This window comes from Protopterus annectens, chromosome 10.part0, assembly GCF_019279795.1.
Source record: "Protopterus annectens isolate FY-2018-M chromosome 10.part0, PAN1.0, whole genome shotgun sequence".
Taxonomy (NCBI): domain Eukaryota; kingdom Metazoa; phylum Chordata; order Ceratodontiformes; family Protopteridae; genus Protopterus; species Protopterus annectens.
Genome location: NC_056744.1, coordinates 1520234187 through 1520246145, shown reverse-complemented (window position 1 = coordinate 1520246145; position 11959 = coordinate 1520234187).

The following is an 11959-nucleotide window of genomic DNA, read 5'->3' as shown; positions in this document are numbered from 1 at the left end:
AATCCCTGAAAGTGTTGGGCCACTGTACTGGTGCTTGGCTACTTTCTCCAGGTGATGGAGGGGTAGTTGAAGCTTCATACTATGTCAATGTTGTGTTGGACCATCATAGATAGCAGGGTGTTGAGGAATGTGCACTGACAGTCTAGGGACATAGATGTGGACCCATAGCAGGCTATGGTCTGGATTGCACTATTACCCCAAGGCAGTTGTACTGGAAGCATCTCCAATGCATTATGCTGGGATACTTGTCTGGAGGTGTTCCTACCCATAAAGAATATGGAGACAACATCACCTGTGGAGGTGTGGTGTGGTCCATGCTTGGGGGCAGGCAGCTGTGGAATGGATTATAGCCTGATACTGCAGGGCTTATGTCTGCTGCTGTGAACCACCTCTCCACTACAGCAGAAATTTTAATGTCCTCCACTCCAATGAGTGCCTTGAGTGACTGCATCATGACAGTTAGATGTCTACTGTTGAGCAAGATGACCCTCTGATTACATACATGTCTAGCTGTTATGGTGGTAATTACATTAGGAACACTGCCTAATAAGGCATTATAGGGGTGGCAAGACATTTAGCCAGTACCTGGAAATCCAGTGCTAACAGATGTAGGGCATGACATCTGTGGCAAGTCATTTAGTTCTGTCAATCATGTCATCTCAAGCAGAAAGATACAGGATCCCCTGAGAATGACCCAAAACATGTAAGCCAATGTTTCAGTCAATCATCTGTTGATAGTACCACACCATCATCCTGGGTGATGGTAGTATACTGCTCAGGGTTACTGTCACACCTGCATGGACCACATAATCAGAGAGTTCAACCATGTCTCTTGTCACATAGTCCAGGGAGGTGTATTCCAAGTCATTCACACTCACATGGATACAGAGTGATACTCGTAGTTGTTGTGGAGTGCCATGACTGGCTATGTCATGTGTTGGATGCTGGCATGTGATAGATATTTGGCTACCTGCTCCATATTATTAATGAGTGGGATATGTGTGTGCCTCAGTATTGAGTTACCCAGGATCACTATATTGTGCAAGGTGGTTAGCCTTAGGAGCTTGGGTTGATGGGCACACTGTGTAGGTTAAATATGTGTCCCTTCTCATGTGCCATGTCATGGTGTCTGAGTGGGAGTCTGTCTTACTGGTCTGTGCTGTTAGGGTAAATGTCCATTGAGTGCGAAGGCAGGTGTGTGGCTTTTCACTGCATGTCATGGCTGTCAAAATGTGTGTCATGGTGAGCTATGTGTTCCACATGGTGTGGTGCAGGTGTTGATCTTATCCTCTTGACCTACTAGTCCAGTCTTTGCTGGAGAGTGCATATGTCCATACTGGGTGATATACAGGTAACTCTCACAGGTCTGAGTGTTTGGAGTTTAGAGGAGAGCGTTGTCTGCGTACATGAGTTAGTTTCTACAGTGCCTCAGAATGGACAAGAGCACCAGGTTAATGGGTGACAGCACAGAAAACTGCACTTTAATCATGCCAGGATGGTTGGATATAACTATTAAGTACTGGAGCTACTTCTGTGATGAGCGAGTACTGCTGACGGCTCCCAGGTGTGCTACACTTATCGATAAAATAAACCAACAACAAGAACACACTCCAAACCAAGAAAAGTAAAAAAATGAACAAAAAGACAAGTGGAAGGATGAGGGATCCTCTTTAGTAAAACACACTTTAGCGCTTTCATCAATGGTATAAATGACTTCTTCAGAATGAAAAAAAACTCTACTTTCTCTACTTATATAATAAAATAAAAACATCACATGTTCTCAATGAATCAATCAGCTTCAACCCAGCCTGTCTTAAAAACACAGTACATATACTGTTTTTAAACATACTGCAAAACATACACAATGGTTGAGTTAGAGTACTCTAAACAAAAAATACTTTAAAAAGCAAATTCAGCTTTCATTTTTAAAATACAACTAATAGAAATCACATCACTGAGTCCAGGGGGTACACTAGCATTGTACTTTATTTGCCACTTTAGTTTTTTATACTGCATAAATAAATCAAAATGTCTCCGTCTTGTACCCATTTCAACTTTTTCCATAGCCATGTATTTAAAATAATGTTCTGGGTGGTTTTTAACATGTCTTGCAAGTGCATTTTTTTCAGCTAGCCTTGAAATATCGTACTGGTGTTGGAAAATTCTCTTTCTAAATGGCCCCTTGGTCTTACCAATATAGAACATTTGACATACTTGGGACACTGCCATGTAAACCACCCCAGAAGTAAAACAATAACCTTCGATATTGGTTTTAATATACTGACCAGTACCTATTCATACCCCTTTTCCTTCTAAAATAAAGCAACATTGGTGACATCTTCCACATTTGTGCATACCCCTTTCAGTCACTCTAACACTATTGCTTTCCAGCAAATTTTTAAAACAAAGATCCTTCTTATAGACTATGGTAGGTTTATCTCCTATGTTAGCCCTAATGTTTTGTTCCATTGAAAAAATGCTCCAGTTATGTCTTATGACCTCCTTAATCTCATAGAAGCAAAGATTATATGGTAAAATCAAGGCTCCTTTATAATTGGTCTGTCTTTGCACAGTGTCAGTACCATTTTGTGGCACATTGGTCAGGGGTGCTGTATTTCCTAACAAGGGTTTAAAATACCCTTTGTTCTTTTACTTACTACCTCCCCAATCACCTCACTCAGTAGTTTATCCAGTACCCCTTCACCAGCAACATTTCCTTACGTATCTGTCACTCCTTGATAAAGACCTCCTCACAACTCACCATTCTAGTTAGTCTAACACAGTGCCCTTTAATTAAGGACTTTTGTTGATGTAGTGGGTGCCCACTAGTAAAATGTAGAAAGGAGTTGGAATAGGTGAGTTTCCTGTACAGTATAGACTCAAAACCCTTGCTTTCCTTGTTCAATGATAAGGACACATCCAAGTAATGTATCACTTCACTATTAACCTCCATTGTTAACCTCAGAAAGGTGGTACTGTTGTTAATAAACTGAAAAAATTAATCCCGTTTATCTCTGGTATCCCTCCAAAAAATGATGATGTCATCCAAAGAAACGGCCATACATCACACAACTTTCAGTGTACCCAGAAACAAACACCTTGGTCATTTCCCACTCAGCTAATACCATATTGGCAAATGCAGGGGAACATGACGCTCCCATTGCCACTCCCTTCTTTTGCTTGAATAGTTGTTTTTCAAAACTCAAGTAGTTGTTCTCAAGAATGGCTTCCATTAACGCCCTAATGGTAAGAACCTTGTCATGGCTAAACCAGGAATTTTTACACAGAAATTCGTAAAACATTTCCAACCCCTCATCATGGAGGATGACAGAAAAAAGGTCAATGATATCTATAGTGACCAACAAAAGTTGATCTGAATAAATCTGTGAATTAACTTTAGATAAAAAATCCCACAAATCCTTGAAAAAATGTGGGAATTTATCCAAGATACCCTTGACATGGAAATCTACAAATTTTGCGAGTGAGAAGGTCTTAGAGGCTTTAGCATCAACAATAGGTCTTAGTGGTGGGTCACAAAAACACTCTTATGTATTTTTGGAATTCCGAAAATTGTAGGTGTCCTAGGGTGGTCTACTTTCAAATACTCATATTCTTATAAACTAATCTGACTATTTAAGAATAGTTCTTCTAATAGTATATCAATCCTCTGGTAGGCAATATTTATTTTGTTAGTGGACACTTCCTCATAAGTATCTGTGTACAAGACTCTTAGTAGTTTGTTGACAGTGTGGTTCATATCAACCGCCCCCAACTTTTGTCAGGTTTCATAATTCTTAGATTTTTTCATTGATGCTATATTTTTAAACAAACCTGATTCAGAAAAACTGAGATTACTAAAGTTGGGGGAGTTGTTCTTTTTGATGGAATAAATATCTCCAATGTCCTTGTCACAATTTTTTTCAAAGATGTTGACAAGCGGGTGAAGTGGGGAGTTAAATGTACTGCTTCTCTTTTAGGGCATTACTCTGACACTGTGATTTCAAAATAGGTGTTTAAATTAATTTTCCCAGTAAACAACTTAAGTTGTACTAACATTTCTTCAATATTTCCTTTTCTTAAAGGAACAACTGAAAAACCTTTTTCAAAGAGTTCTGCCCATTCAGTGGATACAAAGGTATTACTTAAATTAAAAGCCTTAAAGTCACCAGTTTTGTTAGTAATAATAGAACATTTCAAATTGTCATCATCTTCATCAGTTTGTAACTCATGTTCAGAATTCAATATCTGCTGTAACTGCCCCTGTTGTTCCATGTTGTTTGTGAGTAACTGTTGTTCTCTTTCCCTCCATTGTAGCCCCCTCCCCTCCAATTCATTATTCGTTTGGACCTCCTCGGAGGGGGAGCTACTGAAGGGACTCCACCATTATTATCATCAATACTGTCATTATCTGGTGTGTTGGTAACCTCACTTTCTGTATTCACATTAACAACGTTATTTTCACCCTGTCCTGGAGGAACAGAGTAAGCTTTACCAACTTCATAATCATTTTTGTCTCTTAACAATTTTTTTAGCTTTTTTGTTTTTGAGGTCATGAATAACTTTGTCTATTTCCAAATAAATAGCTCTAAAGACATTGTCTTTACTTTCAAACAGTAAATCATTTTGTATAGAATTATTAAGTCTAACAATTGTTTCATTCAGCACATTTGCCTATCATTGTCCTTAATTAATAGCTCAATCAGCTCACAACCTTGTTTGTTAAACAGGGACAAAAGTTCACAATGTAGAACAGAGTCATGTACCAGTCCTGTAGGGTATTTCCATAGTCTCAGTCACTTAGGTATCTGCTCCCTTTTTAGGCATTTCCTCAGGTAACTATTCTCCAGGATGGGAAGAACTATTTGAAAAAGGTTTTTCATTTGTTCCTTTAAGAAAAGGAAATATTGAAGAAATTCTAGTACAACTTAAGTTGTTTATTAGGAAAATTAATTTAAACACATTTTGAAAACAGTGTCAGAGTAATGCCTTTAAAGAGAAGGAGTACATTTAATTGCCCACTTCACTCCCTTGTCAACATCTTTGAAAAAAATTGTGAAAAGGACATCAGAGATATTTATTCCATCAAAAAGAACAACTCCCCCCAACTTTAGTAATCTCAGTGTTTCCAGACCAGTTATAGAGGAGCCTTGATTTTACTATAAAATATTTGCTTCTATGAGATTAAGGCAGTCATAAGACATAAATGAAGCATTTTTTTCAATGGAACAAAACGTTAGATGTAAAGTAGGAGATAAACCTACCATAGTCTATAAGAAGGATCTTTGTTTTAAAAATTTGCTGATAAGCAGTAGTGTTAGAGTGGCTGAAAGGGGTATGCACAAATGTGGAACATGTCAGCAGAGTAACTTTATTTTAGAAAGAGAAGGGGTAAGAATAGGTACTGGTCAGTAAATTAAAACCACTATCAAAGGTTAGTTTTTTACCACACGGCTTACATGGCAGTGTGCCAAGTATGTTGAATGTTCAATATTGGTAAGACCAAGGGGCTATTTAGAAAGAGAATTTACCAACATCAGTACAATATTTCAAGGCTAGATGAAAGGAATGCACTTGCAAAACATGTTAAAAACCACCCAGAATATTATTTTAAATACATGACTATGGAAAAAGTTGAAATGGGTCCAAGAGGGGGACACTTTGATTTATTTCTGCAGTATAAAGAACTAAAGTGGCAAATAAAGTACAATGCTAGTGTACCCCCTGGACTCAATGATGTGATTTCTATTGGTTGTGTTTTAAAAATGAAAGCTGAATTTGCTTTTTAAAGTATTTGTTCTTTAGAGTATTCTAACGCAACCATTTTGTATGTTCTGTAGTATGTTTAAAAACAATATATGTACTGTTAAGTAAAAAAAAAACATACCTTCCTTACTAGAGGCTTCCATTCACCAGGAAAACTGCAATTAAATGTAAAACACTTGTAGACCAAAAATGGCAAACACATAAAAAACACATTTATAAAGAAGACATATATAAAAAATACACATATAAATATACAGACATAAAAATGTGCTCAAATATAAACATATAAATATATGTTTATATTTGAGCACATTTTATATCTGTATATTATAGTTTTTAGAATCATGTTTTCACAGTGAAGGACTGAATATTTTTACTTAATGAAGGATGTTTCTTTAAGATGATTGTGACTTAGTTGGTTCAAGGTATATAACATACACAGTAGACAGCATGCATTTGTATCTGAAGAAGCAGAAGTTATCTGTGAAAGCACTTCTACATCTGTGGTTGAATAAAAAAGAGTTTTTTACACTGGAACTACCTGCTATTTTTTGGACTACAAGTGTTTTACCATATATGTACTGTTTTTTAAGACAGGCTGTTTGAAGCTGATTGATTCATTGAGAACATGTGATTTTTTATTTTATTATATAAGTAGAGAAAGTATAATTTTTTTTCATTCTGAAGAAGTCATTTATATCATGGATGAAAGCACTAAAGTGTGTTTTAATAAAGAGGATCCATCAACCTGCCACTTGTCTTTTGGTCATCTATACAATAACCTGGTGAAGTGCCAAACCATAATGCTATTTGAAATGTAAGACAGAAAGAACTAGCATGATGTAAGGGTGAAATGGAAGGCAGACTTTATGCCAGCTGTAATACTTTACCTCAGCTGTGCAGTTATCAGCAGCTTTTCCATGTGAATGTTCAATAAGTTCTGTCACACATGTGGTAACTCTGTAACACTATAGTAGACATAACTCAATAGGCAGGAGGTCTAATCCCAGTACTGGAAAGTGAGTGTGTGTATGTGTGTGTGTGTGTGTGTGTGTGTGTGTGTGTGTGTGTGTGTGTGTGTGTGTGTGAATCATACTGTCTGGCGTATACCATTTTTGACTTGTGTACTACCCTTCACACTTCCCCTCACCCCAGTCTAGTAGTCTTGTTGATGTTATCCACCTTAGAAGTACCTTTGGACTAAGTGGAAATGTATAAGCTCTGTGACATCTCTGATAACTTTGTAACACTATAGTAGAAATAACTAGATAAGCAGGAGTTCTAATCTCCCTACTGTCAATTGGGATGTGTTTGCGTGAGAATCATGTAGTGTGTGGGTTACTCCATTTGTGTACTACCCTTTACACTTCCCCTCACTCCAATTTACTAGTCCTGTTGATGTCATCCACTTTAGAAGTACCTTTGGACTAGGTGGAAATGTAAAAGCTCTGTGGTGCATCTGATAAGTGTGTAATAGTATAGTAGAAAAAAATAGATAGATAGGAATTCTAATCCCAATACTGGTGACTGTGTGTGTGAGGATTGTATCTTGTTGTGGCTCATACCATTTTGATGTGTGTACCATACACGGCTGGTGACCATCTCCCACTGCCATTACTTTATATAGTGTGGTAACAGCATCTGCCTCACATGCAGCATGTTAAACCATTGTACAATCCTCTGTACAGAGGTCTGGAATATCCAGATGTTTGCAACCTATATGTGGTTGCAAGTTGCCCGTGTGCCTTAACAATGCCCATGTATGTGATATTGTAGCCAAATAGGCCACAGTGAGTGTACTGACACATATGGCAGCATAAGATATCATACCTGACTGAAACATCATGCTGATACATCTGCCACCCTCACAGGTGGCCAACCTTGTAGGTGCAATACATGAGTCCAGATGCTTGCTTTTACAAGTGAACTGTTCATGTTATGGGTCACATGAAAGGCTGGAAGAGGTTTGGAGTGGCATATTGTGGTCCTAATTTGTATGTAACAGGAACACCTTGCATCTTAACAGGGATGTGTACACAATTTATATACACTGTATACCACTAATGTGTCACACATGTCCCTACCTTAGGCTGTTTGTCTAGCCCATTTTACTGGCCTCTGTCAGATGTCTTGGCACTGACAAGTTGTCAGGTATGCTACAGAAATGTTGAATTCACATCAGATAGGCCCCAGTGGTGACTATTGTGATGCAATGCAGTTAACCCCACCACAAGTGAACATGCACTTAAAGCAATATAGCTATTACATAAAGCAATATAGCTATTACTGATAGCTGTGTGCATGGTAAATTCATGCCCTTGACATGCCTGAGTTATTGCCAGGCAACAACAGAAAAATGTCATATTCACCAGCTTCAGGCTGCTGCCCCATATGCAGACCAGAGGGTCCAAGGTAGCTGTGAGAGGGAGGTATTGTCCGCAGATTCACATGTGGCCTTGGCACAGGATGGATGCAGCATGTCTGCACATTTACAGTACTAACCCCAATAATACACAATGTTCTGTCCTCACTATAGATGTGCACCTCTGTGCATTAGAAAACCCCATCCACAACTGCAATTGGACCTGACACACGGATGTAGATACAATACAGTACAATACTTGGTACAGGATGGATGCAGCATATCTGCACATTTACAGTACTAACCCCTATAATATACCATATTCTGTACTCACCATAGATGTGCACCTCTGTGCATTAGAACCCCATCCACAACTACAATCAGACCTGACACATGGATATAGATACAATGCAGATACATGTATGTCGGATACATTAGTGTACTAATCCCCACTGGGCCCTTATCTGCACACTCCTCATCCAGTGTGTGGGTGCAAACCACATCCACAATGCTTTCCTCAGCTTCATGGCTTGTGCATTGGGCAGGTGTCCAAAAGTTGGCAAGGAGCTCCTCAGTGGGTGTCAGTGGGGGCTGGATGGTTGGGCCCCCACCTGTGTCTAGCCAATCCCTCTCTACAGCAACAGCCCATTGACGGGCATGCCAGATGAGGTTGGTGGCCTGATACTGCACCTTCTCATAGGTTTTGCTGTGTAGGCCAGCATCATTTACCCTGTGGACCAGATCATGCAACAGTGAGGTCCTCTCTCACACATTTTGTGCTCTCTGTCCAAATAACAGGGCATAATGTTCAGTCACATATTGGGTGATGATGTCAGTTTCCCCAACAGAGAATGCTGGTAGGCGAGTCCTCTGCTTGATACCTGGAAGACATAAACAGGAAAAAAGTTCACAGGACCTCATACAGTTGTCAAATTGCACATCAACAGTGGATATTACTTGCAAATAATCCAAACTACACCATAACCCTCCAATCTATCATGGCTATAGCAGCTTGCATTACACGTCTGGCCCTGAGTTATCTTATTCCCTCCAATGTTTGACACTTACTTGCATAATCCTCTATTCTCCATTCATTTATGTGTAGAGGGATGACAGTGGCCATCTTCCATGTGGATGATGTGTGGATGGCGGCAGGTCTATGTTTGACTATGGTGTGTGATAGAGCTGTGAGCACATGCCTGAGTTCATGTAGGAGCAGACAGTGATGTTATTATGCCCCATGGAGATTTGCTATTGTTGCCGTCAGTAAGCAATATGTACATGCTCACCATTGCTGAGGGGAGGAGTGCAATTGACGTGCATATTCCCCTATACAACTGGGGTGAGCAGGATGGCAATGTTCACACCTAACCTGTCTGATGCAGGTTGACTATCTCCATGGCATGTGCGTATGAGGTGTGCTTTACCCCCAGTACAGGGTGAATTGTATTGTTGCCTCTGAGAATGACAACATATGTGGAGAAACTGTTGCAATTGTCCGTGGTGGTGTGGATATGTCTGATTTGTAGTCATAGTCAGCCTTACAGGAATTCACCTGTGAACTTACATGCTTGCTCAGGTAGAGGTGGACTTGTTTCTAGGTTGTTGCCTGGGCCTATGTGTCCCTGTACAGCCAATATAGCAACCTATTATGTAGTTTGCATATTGCAGCTGTCCACCAAAGGGGATTACTCTACCTTGGTGGAGGCTGATTACACAGGTCAGGTACTGCTGAATCCATATAGCTACAGTGGATATAAAGTGTACACATCCCTGTTACAATGCCTGGTATTTATGCAATTGAACATGACACCACAATAATTCATTTCAAAACAATTCCCAACTTTAATGTGACCTATAGCCTGCACAATTCAATTGAAAGCATAGTCTGTTCTGTGAAAACTTATGGAAATAATAAAAAGTACAATAAGCCAGTTGAATGAGTGTGCACACCGTTAAACTGAAATATTGTGTATGTACCTCTTGAGATGGTACAGCATTCATTCGTCTTGGTTTGGACTCTAACATCATGGCACATCTTCACTTGGCAATAGTTGCTCACCTTCCTAGAAACATCTTTCTTTGTTTTTCAGTGGGATTGTACAGGTTAGGGGGTCACATTCAAGATGAGAACATTATGAAAATATTTTCTGTGGTCTCATTCTCATACAGTGCACAAATCTGGCATTCCAACAGGGGTGTGTACACTTGTGATATCCACTGTATATAGGTGTTGATATAGCTGTTAGTGGTAGGCATGGACAGAGGGTCATAACACAGTTGGACACTTCTCCCATTACTACCTGATAATCATGCCTACTCTAGTACTCATATCAGTGTCAGGGCAATGCAACAACCGGTAGCTGTATACATTTATTTGAAGTAAAAAACAAGTGCCAAACCAACACGGCTAGGCAAACACTCTATTATTGAACATAAAAGAAAGTGATAAAAGTAAGCGCTTTCATGTTAACACTATCATTTCTTCAGACAAATAAACAAGTAGAAAGACATGAGTTTAAAAAGAAAGCAAAACCAGTCAGCTATCATATGCAAATCTGATAAATTAACTAAAAGGTACACACACACAAACAATGCAACAATTGTTATAAATACAAGGAGAAACAGTACAAATAAAATCTTAGTTTAAAATCTTTGTTTGAAAACAACATTAATGTTTAAGCTGGCATGATTTCTAGAATGGTTTAAGGCTAGAGACACCATTTAAACCAGGCAGTTTCTCTGCATTCAAGAGCAAGATCCATTTCTGTTCAGCCCTTTCTCTTTTATTAGATGTATCACCCCCTCTAATACTGACATCCAAAATCTGATGTACAAAGAACTTAAACATATATGATAGCATATGATAGCTGATTGGTCTTGCTTTCTTTTTAAACTCATGTCTTTCTGCTTGTTTATTAGTCTGAAGAAGCGATAGTGTTATTGCAAAAGCTCTTACTTTTATCACTTTCTTTTATGTTCAATAATAGAGTTTTTGCCTTGCTGTGTTGGTTTGGTACTTGTTTTTTACTTCAAGTTTACACAGTTTTCTTGTACCACACCTTTCACCTGTTCCTTTGTATTTTTACTTTTTGTGGGCACTTTTTGCTGACCCAGGACAGGAGCATGGCAAAAGGCATACAAGTTGACATGTCATACAACTCTGGAGGTAAACAGCCAATTGAACTGAGTGATGGAGTAGATCATATAGATGTATATTCTATATATATATATATATGTGTGTGTGTGTGTGTGTGTGTGTGTGTGTGTGTGTGTGTGTGTGTGTGTGTATGTATATATAGCACATGTAAGTACACTTACTATATTCTACTAAACTGTTACTGCCCTGTTTTTAGCTCTTATCCCCTGTCATCCCTCTGCATTTTTCTAATTTCACACACACAGTGCCTTATGCCAGTGCCTGCTTACCTCTGAGCTAGTTCTCAGCTTCACTGATAACTTTCTAATGGCTTTCTTCCTACTCATTGGCTCTATCCGTTCCGTTCACCCTATGGGCTCACTCCGCTTTCTTACCCTGCCCCCAATTCCCACCCACCCCCACTACTCCTACTTTTATTTCAACCACTCCCCACCCACTCAACACAGCCATCCAGTCAAAACCTTCCCCTCTTTGCCCCTTCTCCTTTTACCCACCGTAATTAAATACATCACAAATTAAAGACATCAATCTTTCACCACCCCCTCTCACACCACAGCTCTTCTCTCCAACTACAAATCCTCCCATATTAAACTACCTTTTTCTAACCATGCTTTCCTTACTGTTCCTAACACTCTGAAACAACTTTATACCATACCAGCTCCTATACCTCCAGT